Genomic DNA, 9274 nt, shown 5'->3' with positions numbered 1-9274 from the left:
TGGGCTTGGTTAACGACTTGACCGTGCAGGGTTGGTTAACGCCTTGTCAGGAGCGTGCGCGGTTGGTTCACGAAACTGCCTGTTCCGGGTTTCTAGAGCGTTGTCAGGCCCGGCCGGCCGGGTTAGCGGGTTGCCAGACCCAACTTGACGAAATTCAGTGCGGCGCGGGTAAACGGCGGCAGTAACTATGACTCTCTTAAGGTAAGGAGGGGGGCCCATGGGCCAGCAAGGAGGTTCTGATGAACATCGGCCGGGACATTTTGACGGCGGGGCAAGAACTAGTTGTTATTGAGGGCGAAGGGTTTGTCCTCAGCTGGTTGATTGTCGAATTGTCGGGACTGCCGGGCCGGTTAACGATTTGCCCGGCCGGCTTGGTTAACCATTTGCCCGAGCCGGGTTGGTTACCGAATTGTCAGGGTTGGGCTTGGTTAACCATTTGCCCGAGCCGGGTTGGTTAATGAATTGCCATGGCCGGGTTGGTTAACGAATTGTCGGTTTTGGGCTTGGTTAACGACTTGACCGTGCAGGGTTGGTTAACGCCTTGTCAGGAGCGTGCGCGGTTGGTTCACGAAACTGCCTGTTCCGGGTTTCTAGAGCGTTGTCAGGCCCGGCCGGCCGGGTTAGCGGGTTGCCAGACCCAACTTGACGAAATTCAGTGCGGCGCGGGTAAACGGCGGCAGTAACTATGACTCTCTTAAGGATAAGGAGGGGGGGCCCATGGGCCAGCAAGGAGTTTCTGATGAACATCGGCCGGGACATTTTGACGGCGGGGCAAGAACTAGTTGTTATTGAGGGCGAAGGGTTTGTCCTCAGCTGGTTGATTGTCGAATTGTCGGGACTGCCGGGCCGGTTAACCATTTGCCCGGCCGGCTTGGTTAACCATTTGCCCGAGCAGGGTTGGCTAACGCATTGTCAGGAGCGTGCGCGGTTGGTTCACGAAACTGCCTGTTCCGGGTTTCTAGAGCGTTGTCAGGCCCGGCCGGCCGGGTTAGCGGCTTGCCAGACCCAACTTGACGAAATTCAGTGCGGCGCGGGTAAACGGCGGGAGTAACTATGACTCTCTTAAGGTATGGAGGGGGGCCCATGGGCCAGCAAGGAGTTTCTGATGAACATCGGCCAGGACATTTTGACGGCGGGGCAAGACGTAGTTGTTATTGAGGGTGAAGGGTTTGTCCTCAGCTGGTTGATTGTCGAATAGTCGGGGCTGCCGGGCCGGTTACCGATTTGCCCGGCCGGCTTGGTTAACCATTTGCCCGGGCAGGGTTGGTTAACGAATTGTCAGGGTTGGGCTTGCTTAACCATTTGCCCGGGCCGGGTTGGTTAGCGAATTGCCATGGTTGGGTTGGTTAACGAATTGTCGGGTTTGGGCTTGGTTAACGATTTGCCCGAGCAGGGCGGGTGAACGCATTGTCAGGAGCGTGCGCGGTTGGTTCACGAAACTGCCTGTTCCGGGTTTCGAGAGCGTTGTCAGGCCCGGCCGGCCGGGTTAGCGGGTTGCCAGACCCAACTTGACGAAATTCAGTGCGGCGCGGGTAAACGGCGGGAGTAACTATGACTCTCTTAAGTCTCTTAAGGAGGGGGGGCCCATGGGCCAGCAAGGAGTTTCTGATGAACATCGGCCGGGACATTTTGACGGCGGGGCAAGAACTAGTTGTTATTGAGGGCGAAGGGTTTGTCCTCAGCTGGTTGATTGTCGAATTGTCGGGACTGCCGGGCCGGTTAACGATTTGCCCGGCCGGCTTGGTTAACCATTTGCCCGAGCCGGGTTGGTTACCGAATTGTCAGGGTTGGGCTTGGTTAACCATTTGCCCGAGCCGGGTTGGTTAATGAATTGCCATGGCCGGGTTGGTTAACGAATTGTCGGGTTTGGGCTTGGTTAACGACTTGACCGTGCAGGGTTGGTTAACGCCTTGTCAGGAGCGTGCGCGGTTGGTTCACGAAGAGTGGGGGGCCCATGGGCCAGCAAGGAGTTTCTGATGAACATCGGCCGGGACATTTTGACGGCGGGGCAAGAACTAGTTGTTATTGAGGGCGAAGGGTTTGTCCTCAGCTGGTTGATTGTCGAATTGTCGGGACTGCCGGGCCGGTTAACGATTTGCCCGGCCGGCTTGGTTAACCATTTGCCCGAGCCGGGTTGGTTACCGAATTGTCCGGGTTGGGCTTGGTTAACCATTTGTACGAGCCGGGTGGGTTAGTGAATTGCCATGGCCGGGTTGGTTAACGCAGTTTCAGGGTTGGGCTTGATTAACGATTTGCCCGAGCAGGGTTGGCTAACGCATTGTCAGGAGCGCGCGCGGTTGGTTCACGAAACTGCCTGTTCCGGGTTTCTAGAGCGTCGTCAGGCCCGGCCGGCCGGGTTAGCGGGTTGCCAGACCCAACTTGACGAAATTCAGGGCGGCGCGGGTAAACGGCGGGAGTAACTATGACTCTCTTAAGGTAAGGAGGGGGGCCCATGGGCCAGCAAGGAGTTTCTGATGAACATCGGCCGGGACATTTTGACGGCGGGGCAAGAACTAGTTGTTATTGAGGGCGAAGGGTTTGTCCTCAGCTGGTTGATTGTCGAATTGTCGGGACTGCCGGGCCGGTTAACGATTTGCCCGGCCGGCTTGGTTAACTATTTGCCCGGGCCGGGTTGGTTAACTAATTGTCAGGGTTGGGCTTGGTTAACCATTTGCCTGAGCCGGGTTGGTTAATGAATTGCCATGGCCGGGTTGATTAACGCATTGTCAGGGTTGGGCTTGGTTAACGATTTGCCCGAGCAGGGCGGGTGAACGCATTGTCAGGAGCGTGCGCGGTTGGTTCACGAAACTGCCTGTTCCGGGTTTCTAGAGCGTTGTCAGGCCCGGCCGGCCGGGTTAGCGGGTTGCCAGACCCAACTTGACGACATTCAGTGCGGCGCGGGTAAACGGCGGGAGTAACTATGACTCTCTTAAGGTAAGGAGGGGGGCCCATGGGCCAGCAAGGAGTTTCTGATGAACATCGGCCGGGACATTTCGACGGCGGGGCAAGACGTAGTTGTTTTTGAGGGCGAAGGGTTTGTCCTCAGCTGGTTGATTGCCGAATTGTCGGGACTGCCGGGCCGGTTACCGATTTGCCCGGCCGGCTTGGTTAACCATTTGCCCGAGCCGGGTTGGTTAGTGAATTGCCATGGCCGGGTTGGTTAACGCAGTTTCAGGGTTGGGCTTGATTAACGATTTGCCCGAGCAGGGTTGGCTAACGCACTGTCAGGAGCGTGCGCGGTTGGTTCACGAAACTGCCTGTTCCGGGTTTCTAGAGCGTTGTCAGGCCCGGCCGGCCGGGTTAGCGGGTTGCCAGACCCAACTTGACGACATTCAGTGCGGCGCGGGTAAACGGCGGGAGTAACTATGACTCTCTTAAGGTAAGGAGGGGGGCCCATGGGCCAGCAAGGAGTTTCTGATGAACATCGGCCGGGACATTTTGACGGCGGGGCAAGAACTAGTTGTTATTGAGGGCGAAGGGTTTGTCCTCAGCTGGTTGATTGTCGAATTGTCGGGACTGCCGGGCCGGTTAACGATTTGCCCGGCCGGCTTGGTTAACTATTTGCCCGGGCCGGGTTGGTTAACTAATTGTCAGGGTTGGGCTTGGTTAACCATTTGCCTGAGCCGGGTTGGTTAATGAATTGCCATGGCCGGGTTGATTAACGCATTGTCAGGGTTGGGCTTGGTTAACGATTTGCCCGAGCAGGGCGGGTGAACGCATTGTCAGGAGCGTGCGCGGTTGGTTCACGAAACTGCCTGTTCCGGGTTTCTAGAGCGTTGTCAGGCCCGGCCGGCCGGGTTAGCGGGTTGCCAGACCCAACTTGACGACATTCAGTGCGGCGCGGGTAAACGGCGGGAGTAACTATGACTCTCTTAAGGTAAGGAGGGGGGCCCATGGGCCAGCAAGGAGTTTCTGATGAACATCGGCCGGGACATTTCGACGGCGGGGCAAGACGTAGTTGTTTTTGAGGGCGAAGGGTTTGTCCTCAGCTGGTTGATTGTCGAATTGTCGGGACTGCCGGGCCGGTTAACCATTTGCCCGGCCGGCTTGGTTAACCATTTGCCCGAGCAGGGTTGGCTAACGCATTGTCAGGAGCGTGCGCGGTTGGTTCACGAAACTGCCTGTTCCGGGTTTCTAGAGCGTTGTCAGGCCCGGCCGGCCGGGTTAGCGGCTTGCCAGACCCAACTTGACGAAATTCAGTGCGGCGCGGGTAAACGGCGGGAGTAACTATGACTCTCTTAAGGTATGGAGGGGGGCCCATGGGCCAGCAAGGAGTTTCTGATGAACATCGGCCAGGACATTTTGACGGCGGGGCAAGACGTAGTTGTTATTGAGGGTGAAGGGTTTGTCCTCAGCTGGTTGATTGTCGAATAGTCGGGGCTGCCGGGCCGGTTACCGATTTGCCCGGCCGGCTTGGTTAACCATTTGCCCGGGCAGGGTTGGTTAACGAATTGTCAGGGTTGGGCTTGCTTAACCATTTGCCCGGGCCGGGTTGGTTAGCGAATTGCCATGGTTGGGTTGGTTAACGAATTGTCGGGTTTGGGCTTGGTTAACGATTTGCCCGAGCAGGGCGGGTGAACGCATTGTCAGGAGCGTGCGCGGTTGGTTCACGAAACTGCCTGTTCCGGGTTTCGAGAGCGTTGTCAGGCCCGGCCGGCCGGGTTAGCGGGTTGCCAGACCCAACTTGACGAAATTCAGTGCGGCGCGGGTAAACGGCGGGAGTAACTATGACTCTCTTAAGTCTCTTAAGGAGGGGGGGCCCATGGGCCAGCAAGGAGTTTCTGATGAACATCGGCCGGGACATTTTGACGGCGGGGCAAGAACTAGTTGTTATTGAGGGCGAAGGGTTTGTCCTCAGCTGGTTGATTGTCGAATTGTCGGGACTGCCGGGCCGGTTAACGATTTGCCCGGCCGGCTTGGTTAACCATTTGCCCGAGCCGGGTTGGTTACCGAATTGTCAGGGTTGGGCTTGGTTAACCATTTGCCCGAGCCGGGTTGGTTAATGAATTGCCATGGCCGGGTTGGTTAACGAATTGTCGGGTTTGGGCTTGGTTAACGACTTGACCGTGCAGGGTTGGTTAACGCCTTGTCAGGAGCGTGCGCGGTTGGTTCACGAAGAGTGGGGGGCCCATGGGCCAGCAAGGAGTTTCTGATGAACATCGGCCGGGACATTTTGACGGCGGGGCAAGAACTAGTTGTTATTGAGGGCGAAGGGTTTGTCCTCAGCTGGTTGATTGTCGAATTGTCGGGACTGCCGGGCCGGTTAACGATTTGCCCGGCCGGCTTGGTTAACTATTTGCCCGGGCCGGGTTGGTTAACTAATTGTCAGGGTTGGGCTTGGTTAACCATTTGCCTGAGCCGGGTTGGTTAATGAATTGCCATGGCCGGGTTGATTAACGCATTGTCAGGGTTGGGCTTGGTTAACGATTTGCCCGAGCAGGGCGGGTGAACGCATTGTCAGGAGCGTGCGCGGTTGGTTCACGAAACTGCCTGTTCCGGGTTTCTAGAGCGTTGTCAGGCCCGGCCGGCCGGGTTAGCGGGTTGCCAGACCCAACTTGACGACATTCAGTGCGGCGCGGGTAAACGGCGGGAGTAACTATGACTCTCTTAAGGTAAGGAGGGGGGCCCATGGGCCAGCAAGGAGTTTCTGATGAACATCGGCCGGGACATTTCGACGGCGGGGCAAGACGTAGTTGTTTTTGAGGGCGAAGGGTTTGTCCTCAGCTGGTTGATTGCCGAATTGTCGGGACTGCCGGGCCGGTTACCGATTTGCCCGGCCGGCTTGGTTAACCATTTGCCCGAGCCGGGTTGGTTAGTGAATTGCCATGGCCGGGTTGGTTAACGCAGTTTCAGGGTTGGGCTTGATTAACGATTTGCCCGAGCAGGGTTGGCTAACGCACTGTCAGGAGCGTGCGCGGTTGGTTCACGAAACTGCCTGTTCCGGGTTTCTAGAGCGTTGTCAGGCCCGGCCGGCCGGGTTAGCGGGTTGCCAGACCCAACTTGACGACATTCAGTGCGGCGCGGGTAAACGGCGGGAGTAACTATGACTCTCTTAAGGTAAGGAGGGGGGCCCATGGGCCAGCAAGGAGTTTCTGATGAACATCGGCCGGGACATTTTGACGGCGGGGCAAGAACTAGTTGTTATTGAGGGCGAAGGGTTTGTCCTCAGCTGGTTGATTGTCGAATTGTCGGGACTGCCGGGCCGGTTAACGATTTGCCCGGCCGGCTTGGTTAACTATTTGCCCGGGCCGGGTTGGTTAACTAATTGTCAGGGTTGGGCTTGGTTAACCATTTGCCTGAGCCGGGTTGGTTAATGAATTGCCATGGCCGGGTTGATTAACGCATTGTCAGGGTTGGGCTTGGTTAACGATTTGCCCGAGCAGGGCGGGTGAACGCATTGTCAGGAGCGTGCGCGGTTGGTTCACGAAACTGCCTGTTCCGGGTTTCTAGAGCGTTGTCAGGCCCGGCCGGCCGGGTTAGCGGGTTGCCAGACCCAACTTGACGACATTCAGTGCGGCGCGGGTAAACGGCGGGAGTAACTATGACTCTCTTAAGGTAAGGAGGGGGGCCCATGGGCCAGCAAGGAGTTTCTGATGAACATCGGCCGGGACATTTCGACGGCGGGGCAAGACGTAGTTGTTTTTGAGGGCGAAGGGTTTGTCCTCAGCTGGTTGATTGTCGAATTGTCGGGACTGCCGGGCCGGTTAACGATTTGCCCGGCCGGCTTGGTTAACCATTTGCCCGAGCCGGGTTGGTTACCGAATTGTCAGGGTTGGGCTTGGTTACCCATTTGCCCGAGCCGGGTTGGTTAATGAATTGCCATGGCCGGGTTGGTTAACGCAGTTTCAGGGTTGGGCTTGATTAACGATTTGCCCGAGCAGGGTTGGCTAACGCACTGTCAGGAGCGTGCGCGGTTGGTTCACGAAACTGCCTGTTCCGGGTTTCTAGAGCGTTGTCAGGCCCGGCCGGCCGGGTTAGCGGGTTGCCAGACCCAACTTGACGACATTCAGTGCGGCGCGGGTAAACGGCGGGAGTAACTATGACTCTCTTAAGGTAAGGAGGGGGGCCCATGGGCCAGCAAGGAGTTTCTGATGAACATCGGCCGGGACATTTTGACGGCGGGGCAAGACGTAGTTGTTTTTGAGGGCGAAGGGTTTGTCCTCAGCTGGTTGATTGCCGAATTGTCGGGACTGCCGGGCCGGTTAACGATTTGCCCGGCCGGCTTGGTTAACCATTAGCCCGAGCCGGGTTGGTTACCGAATTGTCAGGGTTGGGCTTGGTTAACCATTTGCCCGAGCCGGGTTGGTTAATGAATTGCCATGGCCGGGTTGATTAACGCATTGTCAGGGTTGGGCTTGGTTAACGATTTGCCCGAGCAGGGCGGGTGAACGCATTGTCAGGAGCGTGCGCGGTTGGTTCACGAAACTGCCTGTTCCGGGTTTCTAGAGCGTTGTCAGGCCCGGCCGGCCGGGTTAGCGGGTTGCCAGACCCAACTTGACGACATTCAGTGCGGCGCGGGTAAACGGCGGGAGTAACTATGACTCTCTTAAGGTAAGGAGGGGGGCCCATGGGCCAGCAAGGAGTTTCTGATGAACATCGGCCGGGACATTTCGACGGCGGGGCAAGACGTAGTTGTTTTTGAGGGCGAAGGGTTTGTCCTCAGCTGGTTGATTGCCGAATTGTCGGGACTGCCGGGCCGGTTACCGATTTGCCCGGCCGGCTTGGTTAACCATTTGCCCGAGCCGGGTTGGTTAATGAATTGCCATGGCCGGGTTGGTTAACGCAGTTTCAGGGTTGGGCTTGATTAACGATTTGCCCGAGCAGGGTTGGCTAACGCACTGTCAGGAGCGTGCGCGGTTGGTTCACGAAACTGCCTGTTCCGGGTTTCTAGAGCGTTGTCAGGCCCGGCCGGCCGGGTTAGCGGGTTGCCAGACCCAACTTGACGACATTCAGTGCGGCGCGGGTAAACGGCGGGAGTAACTATGACTCTCTTAAGGTAAGGAGGGGGGCCCATGGGCCAGCAAGGAGTTTCTGATGAACATCGGCCGGGACATTTTGACGGCGGGGCAAGAACTAGTTGTTATTGAGGGCGAAGGGTTTGTCCTCAGCTGGTTGATTGTCGAATTGTCGGGACTGCCGGGCCGGTTAACGATTTGCCCGGCCGGCTTGGTTAACTATTTGCCCGGGCCGGGTTGGTTAACTAATTGTCAGGGTTGGGCTTGGTTAACCATTTGCCTGAGCCGGGTTGGTTAATGAATTGCCATGGCCGGGTTGATTAACGCATTGTCAGGGTTGGGCTTGGTTAACGATTTGCCCGAGCAGGGCGGGTGAACGCATTGTCAGGAGCGTGCGCGGTTGGTTCACGAAACTGCCTGTTCCGGGTTTCTAGAGCGTTGTCAGGCCCGGCCGGCCGGGTTAGCGGGTTGCCAGACCCAACTTGACGACATTCAGTGCGGCGCGGGTAAACGGCGGGAGTAACTATGACTCTCTTAAGGTAAGGAGGGGGGCCCATGGGCCAGCAAGGAGTTTCTGATGAACATCGGCCGGGACATTTCGACGGCGGGGCAAGACGTAGTTGTTTTTGAGGGCGAAGGGTTTGTCCTCAGCTGGTTGATTGTCGAATTGTCGGGACTGCCGGGCCGGTTAACGATTTGCCCGGCCGGCTTGGTTAACCATTTGCCCGAGCCGGGTTGGTTACCGAATTGTCAGGGTTGGGCTTGGTTACCCATTTGCCCGAGCCGGGTTGGTTAATGAATTGCCATGGCCGGGTTGGTTAACGCAGTTTCAGGGTTGGGCTTGATTAACGATTTGCCCGAGCAGGGTTGGCTAACGCACTGTCAGGAGCGTGCGCGGTTGGTTCACGAAACTGCCTGTTCCGGGTTTCTAGAGCGTTGTCAGGCCCGGCCGGCCGGGTTAGCGGGTTGCCAGACCCAACTTGACGACATTCAGTGCGGCGCGGGTAAACGGCGGGAGTAACTATGACTCTCTTAAGGTAAGGAGGGGGGCCCATGGGCCAGCAAGGAGTTTCTGATGAACATCGGCCGGGACATTTTGACGGCGGGGCAAGACGTAGTTGTTTTTGAGGGCGAAGGGTTTGTCCTCAGCTGGTTGATTGCCGAATTGTCGGGACTGCCGGGCCGGTTAACGATTTGCCCGGCCGGCTTGGTTAACCATTAGCCCGAGCCGGGTTGGTTACCGAATTGTCAGGGTTGGGCTTGGTTAACCATTTGCCCGAGCCGGGTTGGTTAATGAATTGCCATGGCCGGGTTGATTA

This window comes from Mobula birostris, unplaced genomic scaffold (assembly GCF_030028105.1).
Source record: "Mobula birostris isolate sMobBir1 unplaced genomic scaffold, sMobBir1.hap1 scaffold_380, whole genome shotgun sequence".
In the NCBI taxonomy this organism is placed as follows: domain Eukaryota; kingdom Metazoa; phylum Chordata; class Chondrichthyes; order Myliobatiformes; family Myliobatidae; genus Mobula; species Mobula birostris.
This window is presented reverse-complemented; position numbering follows the sequence as displayed.